Consider the following 8,273-nt stretch of genomic DNA (forward strand, 5'->3'; position numbering starts at 1 on the left):
CGGCTGCTGCTTAGCCCCGTCGGTTGGAGTGTCCTCCCAAAACAAGGTGTGGGTTCCATCCCCGGTCAGGGCACACATGGGAGGGAACCGGAAAATGCACGACTGAGTGGAACAACAAATGAGTGTTTCTCTTTCCCCTCCCCTTTCTCTCCCTTCTTCTCCATGTCTCTCTAAAATTTAATCAATCAAAAAATAATAATAAATTAAGCCCTGGCCAGATAGCTCAGCTCGCTTGGTTGGAGCCTTGTCCCAAAGCGCACAGGTTGCTGGTTCGATCCCAGGTCAGGGCGCAAACAGGAACAGCTCGATGCTCCTGTATCTCTTTCTCTCTCTCCCTGCTTCTCTCTAAAAGGAAAAGAAGAGTGTAGCAATATTCAGCTTGAAAGTGTAGGGCCAGTGCAGGGAAAAGGCCTAAAAGCTTGGCAGAAAGTTTAGATTTGATGCATCAGGACATAAGAAAGATGAGTTTTGAGAAACTCAAAGAGAGTGACTTGATAAATTCACTATTTAGGGAGGGTTAGCTTGGCAGCACCGTTTCCCATAAGTGATCTAAAATAGATTGGCTCTACTGGAGTTACTTTGCTAATAATATCATATTTGGATTCAAACTTCAGCCACAGGGAAAGTAGTTCGTATGATGATTAACTTATTTACTCTACGTCTATTACAATAAATGAGGAAGAAGGTTAAGCAATCAATTTGATGCATGTAGATGTCCAACCTGGCAAACGAGAACCCTATGGCAGGCCTTTTCCACCTCCCTTACTCCACTACCCCTTTAGAGGGTAAGGATTGCTTAAGAGACTGGAATAATTATAATTCCCTTTTTATTATCCTAGCCTCTTTAGGCAAAAATAGATTTGCCGTGAATTATACAAGAATCTTACATACCGATAATTCTAATAGGGAATATATACTATCATAAATGAATGCCTATTATTTGTCACTCATGAAATACATATTATCTCACTCCATTCCCACAACAGCCCTGGCAAAGGAGGGACTGTGATCTCCACTTTTGCAGTTCAGTGGTCTGACCCTCACAGGGTAGGGAAGGACTTCCCTCAGGTTGTATACCAGATGCGAAGTCAGCTCTGTCTGGCTCTAACACTTGTGTTATTCAGTCTGTCTGGTAAGGACACTTGCTTGAAACGTTGAAATGATCCCAGTCCCTGAATGATTCCCATAAAGCTAAAAGGCAAAGTTACAGACCACCTCAAACTACGTTTAAACTATAGCATGCCAAAATAGTAGTGGACTACTTCTGCAGTGATCGTGAAAGTCTGAGCACAGCGAGCAAGGTCTGGCTAAGAACCCAAGTGGAAGACTTCCAGTGCATAATTTCAAAATTAATTCAAAGTATCCTAGAGTCATAATGAAACCTGACATCGTATAAGAGGTAACAAAATAATCTTCTCGTTTTATTTGTTTCAGATACCTTATTAAAGTTATTGAAATAAATGATTAACATTGAGATTTTCTTAAATGCCTCTCATTTTGGCATGGCTTGTCACTATTATTGATTAGTATATCCTTATTTGAAGAGCAAGTAATCTCTGTTTTTGAAAAAGAGGAAGAAGGGCCCTGGCCAGATTTACTCAGTTGGTTAGAGCGTCTTCCCAATATGCCAAAGTTGCACGTTTGATACCCAGTCGGGGCACATACAAGAATCAACCAATGAATGCATGAATAAGTAGAACAACAAATTGATGGTTTGCTCTCTCTCTCCCTCTCTCCATCAATTTAATAAATTTAAAAGTAATATTTTTAAAAAAATAAAAGAGAAAAAGGTTAACTGCTACTAGCTACCTAGGTATACATACAGTTCTTTCCAACTTCGGTAATAATGTGCAATCATGAAAAAGAAAATGGGTCAGTTGGTTTTAATGGCAGAAGCTAAGGTATGTGAACCCTGGGTGGGGCAGCAGGGGACACACAGGGGAAGGTTCCTACTAAGAAGGACTTTGGTGGCTGACTGGGTTCACATTTTAAAAACCGGAGCCTAGCAGCCATTTCTGTACAAGGTACTATTATGCAAACTGCAGTTCCTGTAGAATTCTTAGCATTGAGCTACCTGTCAGCACCGTGTTTCTGCGGTCTGAACGGGCTCTTACAAAGGTTTCCTGGAATCCTATGTCAACCCACATGCCAGAGACCTTCCCCATCCGGAGCTGTGCAGCTCTGACCAATCACAGCCACACTGCTGCGCCGTATCACACGTGAGCTGTCCCACAGGAGGGCTCTTTTCATCCCGTGTGGTACCATGGTTCAGCCATTCACGCTGAATGAAGTTTCCTTCTTCACTGCACCCCAAATCGGGGGTTGCTGCTGTTGTTGAATTGGTGCCAACAGCCATGGGTTCACTGGTGTTGGTCCACTTTTACTGACCTTAACTAACAAAAATTGCCATTTCAAAGGTCATCAGTCAGTTCCAAACACGACATTTGGCTCCAAGTTTTAGGGTTGTAACGTAAAAAATATGGAGGACTTACATATCTGGAAAAATCATACAGGATTGGGAAAATTTAGGTTTATTGTTGTTAGGATGGAAAATTATACAAGAATTAATAAATAATACAAGAATAAACTCTTTCATGTACTAACAACTCTAAACCTACTTTCGCCCTATCCTGTTTATTAGATATATTTAAAAGCCCACTCACTAGGAAAAAAATAACAGCTTTGGTAAAACATTGTTTTTATTATATGCTAGGCTCCTGAAATTTTGAGAAAAATCTCTAAGGGACTAAAACAATTTTTTTTAAGGTTTGCTGAAACTCAAAAGTAAATTTAAAAAATGAATCCTCTGAAGAAACAGATTCCCTGAAGGAAAATGCCAAGAGTATCACTCTAAATCCTGGACCAGTAGCAAGACAGAGAAAAGGAACCTGCAACTCATGGATTTAACCAGGGGCCTTGGACAGGAAAAAGTGGTCTCACATTGACCGTCTCTCTGGAAGTGTATCATCTCCTAAGTGTTTCTCTATAAAGACGTTATTTTTAGAGCAGTGTTAGGTTCACAGCTAAACTGGGGGAAAGCACAGAGTTCCCATAGAGTCCCTGCCCGCACAGGCCGGGGCTCCTCCATTATCAACAGCTCTCACTAGAGTGGTACATTGTTTTTTTACAATTGATGAAGCTACATTGACACATAATTATCATCCAAAGTTCATAGCTTATTTATTTGTTTGTTTGTTTATTTATTTTGTATTTTTCTGAAGTGAGAAGCAAGGAAGCAGAGAGACAGACTCCCGCATGCACCTGACCAAGATCCACCCGGCATGCCCACCAGGGGGCGATGCTCTGCCCATCTGGGGCGTCGCTCTGTTGCAACCAGAGCCACTCTAGCGCCTGAGGCGGAGGCCATGGAGCCGTCCTCAGCACCTGGGCCTACTTTGCTCCAATGGAGCCTTGACTGCAGGAGGGAAGGAGAGAGAAAGAGAGAAGGGAGAGGGGGAAGAGTGCAGAAGCAGATGGGTGTTTCTCCTGTGTGCCCTGGCTGGGAATTGAACCTGGGACTTGCACACACCTGGCTCACATTCTACGGCTGAGCTAACCAGCCAGGGCCAAAGTTCATAGTTTAATTTCCAGCCCTATGTTTTCTTAGCTCATTTTTGATGTGTATGCTACAGGTTCAGATAAACATATAGCGACATTATGCCCCATCTTAAAAATCCCACTACTTCTCCCGCCGTAAAGATCCTCTGTGCTCTGTCAGTTCACCCACCCCTCCGCGCCAACCCCTAGGACCCTCAAATCTTTTTACTGTCCTCATAATTTTGTATTTTTCAAAATGTCCTATAGTTTGAACCATACAGCATGTAGCCCTTTTATATTGACTGCTTTTATTTAGTCGTACGCATTGAAGGGTTACTCCTTGTATCCATTGTCTGAGAGGGCTGCAGTTTGTTTATCCATTCCTCTACTGAAGAACAGCCTGTATTGTGAATGTTGTAAACATCCCTGTGCAGGTTTCTGTGTGGACTCAACTTTTCAGCTCCTTTAGGTAAACATCAAGGAACACAACTGCTGAATTGGAGGGTAAGAGTATATTCAGCTTTGCCAGAAACTTCCAAGCTGTCTTCCAAAGTGCCTGTACCATTCCGCATTCTGGCAAGCGATAAATGACAGCTCCTGATGCTCTATATCAGGGGTCCCCAAACTTTTTACACAGGGGGCCAGTTCACTGTCCCTCAGACCATTGGAGGGCCAGACTATAAAAAAAAAAAAAACTATGAACAAATCCCTATGCACACTGCACATATCTTATTTTAAAGTAAAAAAACAAAACAGGGCCCTGGCCAGTTGGCTCAGTGGTAGAGAGTCGGCCTGGCGTGCGGGGGACCCGGGTTCAATTCCCGGCCAGGGCACATAGGAGAAGCGCCCATTTGCTTCTCCACACCCCCCCCCTCCTTCCTCTCTGTCTCTCTCTTCCCCTCCCGCAGCCAAGGCTCCATTGGAGCAAAGATGGTCCGGGCGCTGGGGATGGCTCCTTGGCCTCTGCCCCAGGCGCTAGAGTGGCTCTGGTCGCAGCAGAGCGACGTCCCGGAGGGGCAAAGCATCGCCCCTGGTGGGCGTGCCGGGTGGATCCCGGTTGGGCGCATGCGGGAGTCTGTCTGGCTGTCTCTCCCCGTTTCCAGCTTCAGAAATAAAAAAAATAAAAATAAAAAAACAGGAACAAATACAATATTTAAAGTAAAGAACAAGTAAATTTAAATCAATAAACTGACCAGTATTTCAATGGGAACTACGGGCCTGCTTTTGGCTAATGAGATGGTCAATGTCCGGTTCCATATTTGTCACTGCTAGATGTAACAAGTGATGTGACGTGCTTCCGGAGCCGTGAGGCGTGCATCCCACGTCACTGGAAGTAGTACTGTATGTGAGCGATGCCATGCTTTGCGTCTCTCACTGACCACCAATGAAAGAAGTACCCCTTCCGGAAGTGCGGCGGGGGCCGGATAAATGGCCTCAGGGGGCCACATGTGGCCCGCGGGCCGTAGTTTGGGGACCCCTGCTCTACAGCCTCGCCGGCATTTGGTGTTGCCAATGTTCTGGCTTTGGGCCATTATAGTAAGTGTACAGCAATACCCCATGGTTGTTCACTGTGCTCTTCCCTGATGACAGGTGATGTAGAGCACGTTTACAGATGAGTTTTTGGCACTTGTATATCTTCTTTGTTGAGGTGTCTGTTAAGATCTTTGGCCTCCCTTTTTTCCATTGTTTTTCTCCTTATTGTTGGATTTTAAGTATTCTTTGTATATTTTGGATAACAAATAATATATAAAATAAAAAAATAAAAGACTGAAATAAGAAGGGCATGAAAACAAAATAAGAGTTAAGAAAGAAGAAATTCAACAAGAAAGGAATGAATGCAGTGTCCAGAGCAGAAGGTGCACCAATTTTCTGAACCATCCCTAGAGCGACACTATCTTCAGGGGTAGCAGAGGCTGGACCACGAGCAGGCCCCGGAGTAAGCCACAGGGTAGTAGGAATACTATCAGAGCAGAGAGCGCCTCTACAATAAGTGCTCTGGGGACACACCAGAAGGGCTTGTTCCAATGAGCAACAGCTACAGCCAGTGAGGACTCCACTTTGGACAAAGTTGCAGCAGGTCCCTAACTGGAGTTCCCACAGAAGAGAAGCAATGAAGTGATATCTGATATCTACACATAACACTGTTCCACACAACACAAATGAAAAGAAAAATGCTCCCACGTATTTGCAAGGAACTCTTTCACTGCTGTCTTCCTCCACAGCCGATACCAATTATGATTATTTGGTCATGATAGCTACTTAAAAAAAAGTCAGAAATAAACCATGTGAGAATCCATTAAACAGATTAAATAGATCAAAAATCAATAGTTATTGAGAGTTGTTAATTGACGATGTAATTCTAACAAAGGTTACATGAAATACCAACAAAAGTTACAGAATACCTTGAAATAAACTTAACAGGAACTGTGTAAGACCTACGTGAGGAAAACGAAATCTGTGCCGCTGGATGGAATAGTGGCCCTCATTTAATGGGGGGGGGGCATGTTCTTATATTGGAAATCTCATTGCTTTTACGATGTCAGTTTTCCTCAAAAATACATATGATTGGCCCTGGCCGTTTGGCTCAGCGGTAGAGCGTTGGCCTGGCGTGCGGGGGACCTGGGTTTGATTCCCTACCAGGGCACATAGGAGAAGCGCCCATTTGCTTCTCCACCCCCACCCCCTCCTTCCTCTCTGTCTCTCTCTTCCCCTCCTGCAGCCAAGGCTCCATTGGAGCAAAGATGGCCCAGGCGCTGGGGATGGCTCCTTGGCCTCTGCCCCAGGCGCTAGAGTGGCTCTGGTTGCGGCAGAGCGACGCCCAGGAGGGGCAGAGCATCGCCCCCTGGTGGGCAGAGCGTTGCCCCTGGTGGGCGTGCCGGGTGTATCCCGGTCGGGCGCATGCGGGAGTCTGTCTGTCTCTCCCCGTTTCCAGCTTCAGAAAAAAAAAAAATACATATGATTAAAGTTTTAATTAAAATCCTAACAGGATTTTTAAGAGGAAAAGGCACTAAGTTGATTCTTACGTCCATGTGGGAAAAGTCAATGAAAAGAGACCAAAAACTGCCGACGAATAGTAAGTATACGTTTTCTAACAGGATATAAATATTCATGACATAGCTTATGTGATTAAAACAGTAGGCTAGGGACCCTGATAACCAGATTAATCACACACCATAGTCAAGCAAAAGACCCAAGTGCACATGTAAATTCTGTTTGTGGTAAACGAAGCATTCCAAACCAGTGAGGAAAGAACAGCTTACCTGGTAAATATTATTATAATAATTGCCTATATATTTAAGAACACAGTAGGAAATAAATCTCGCAACATGATAGTTTTACAATTTTGAGTACACAAGACAGTTTATTCTTGCATTATTTATTTATTATTTGATTACTTATTAGTATTCTTTGTCTTCCTGTTACTACTATTATTGCTATGATTTCATATCCTTACTTATGATCGCTCTTGTGAGTAACGATGGCTGATAATCGAACGTGCTTTTGCTCACCCCGGTACATTACAATCAATTTCTGCTAACTTAAGGCATGAATATAAAAATACTGCTCACAAATTAGGAGATATTTCAAAATGAATATGAAGCGATAAAATACGTGCTAATTTTTGTGTGAAGTGTCTATAAATATGTAGAAAAAATATTGAGACATTGTTTAAATCTTAATCTGGGGAGGTCTTTCTATTGATGACACCAACCTTAGAAGCCACCAAAGAAAAAATTAGTCAGCATAGGGAATACAGGCAATAACATTGTGATAGCTACTTACAGGGCCAGATGGGTCCTTGAAGCATTGGGGGACCATTCACAGTGTAAAGCATGTGATTTTTTTAACCACACTGCTATACATCCGAAATGAATACAAAGTAATACTGAACGTAAACTGTAATTGAAACATAAAAAATAATAATAATAAAAATTAAAACCTGACTATGTAAAAAATTTAAACTTCTATGTGACTAAAGACAGAAATAAATAAGAAACCAAATGAAATAGTGCTTAAAGTCACTACAACATATAACTGAGAGTTTTGATATGAATATCAATAATTGTCTACATACTAATAAGTTAAATGACCAACTAATGAGTAAAGGAAATAGATAAAATAAGTATATATAAATCACAACCATTAACAAAGAGTTTTAGCCTCGCTGATAAACATATAAGTGCAAATCGAAAGCAACTGTACTGTCGCCCGCCCCTATGAGATTAGCAAATATTGATAATATGCCGCCCTAGCCACGAGGCTAGGAGGGAGAGTGGCTCGTACATATGTATGAGCTCTATAAAGAAAATGTTTCCAGCCGGCCTAAAATTTAGAGAGAAAAAAATTTCACATAAAAAAGGAGAAATCTAGGGCACAGTATATATATATATATTACACCCGGTTCTCTGAGGTCGTCATCTTCATGAATAAAACAATTCATTTCTAACATTTAAAATTCTTAAAGTCGATGGTAGAGAAATAAGGTTAAGTCTATCTCCTAGAACAAAACAAACGATAATTTTTAGGAAAATGGACAGCAAAGTTTTGCTAAAAATATATTTAAAAGAGTTCTAAAGTTAACCTAAAAGAGTCCTAAGCAAGACTGCATTACAAGTATTGTCCTCTCTATAGAAATTTTGGCTGATTATTAATTAAGTATCATTTGAGTACTAAAAGGGCAGGACTGTGAATACTTCCCTTTAATACATGGAAGTGTATATAAATAAAGATAAAAT

Source organism: Saccopteryx bilineata, chromosome 8 (genome assembly GCF_036850765.1).
Source record: "Saccopteryx bilineata isolate mSacBil1 chromosome 8, mSacBil1_pri_phased_curated, whole genome shotgun sequence".
NCBI classification, from domain to species: Eukaryota; Metazoa; Chordata; class Mammalia; order Chiroptera; family Emballonuridae; genus Saccopteryx; species Saccopteryx bilineata.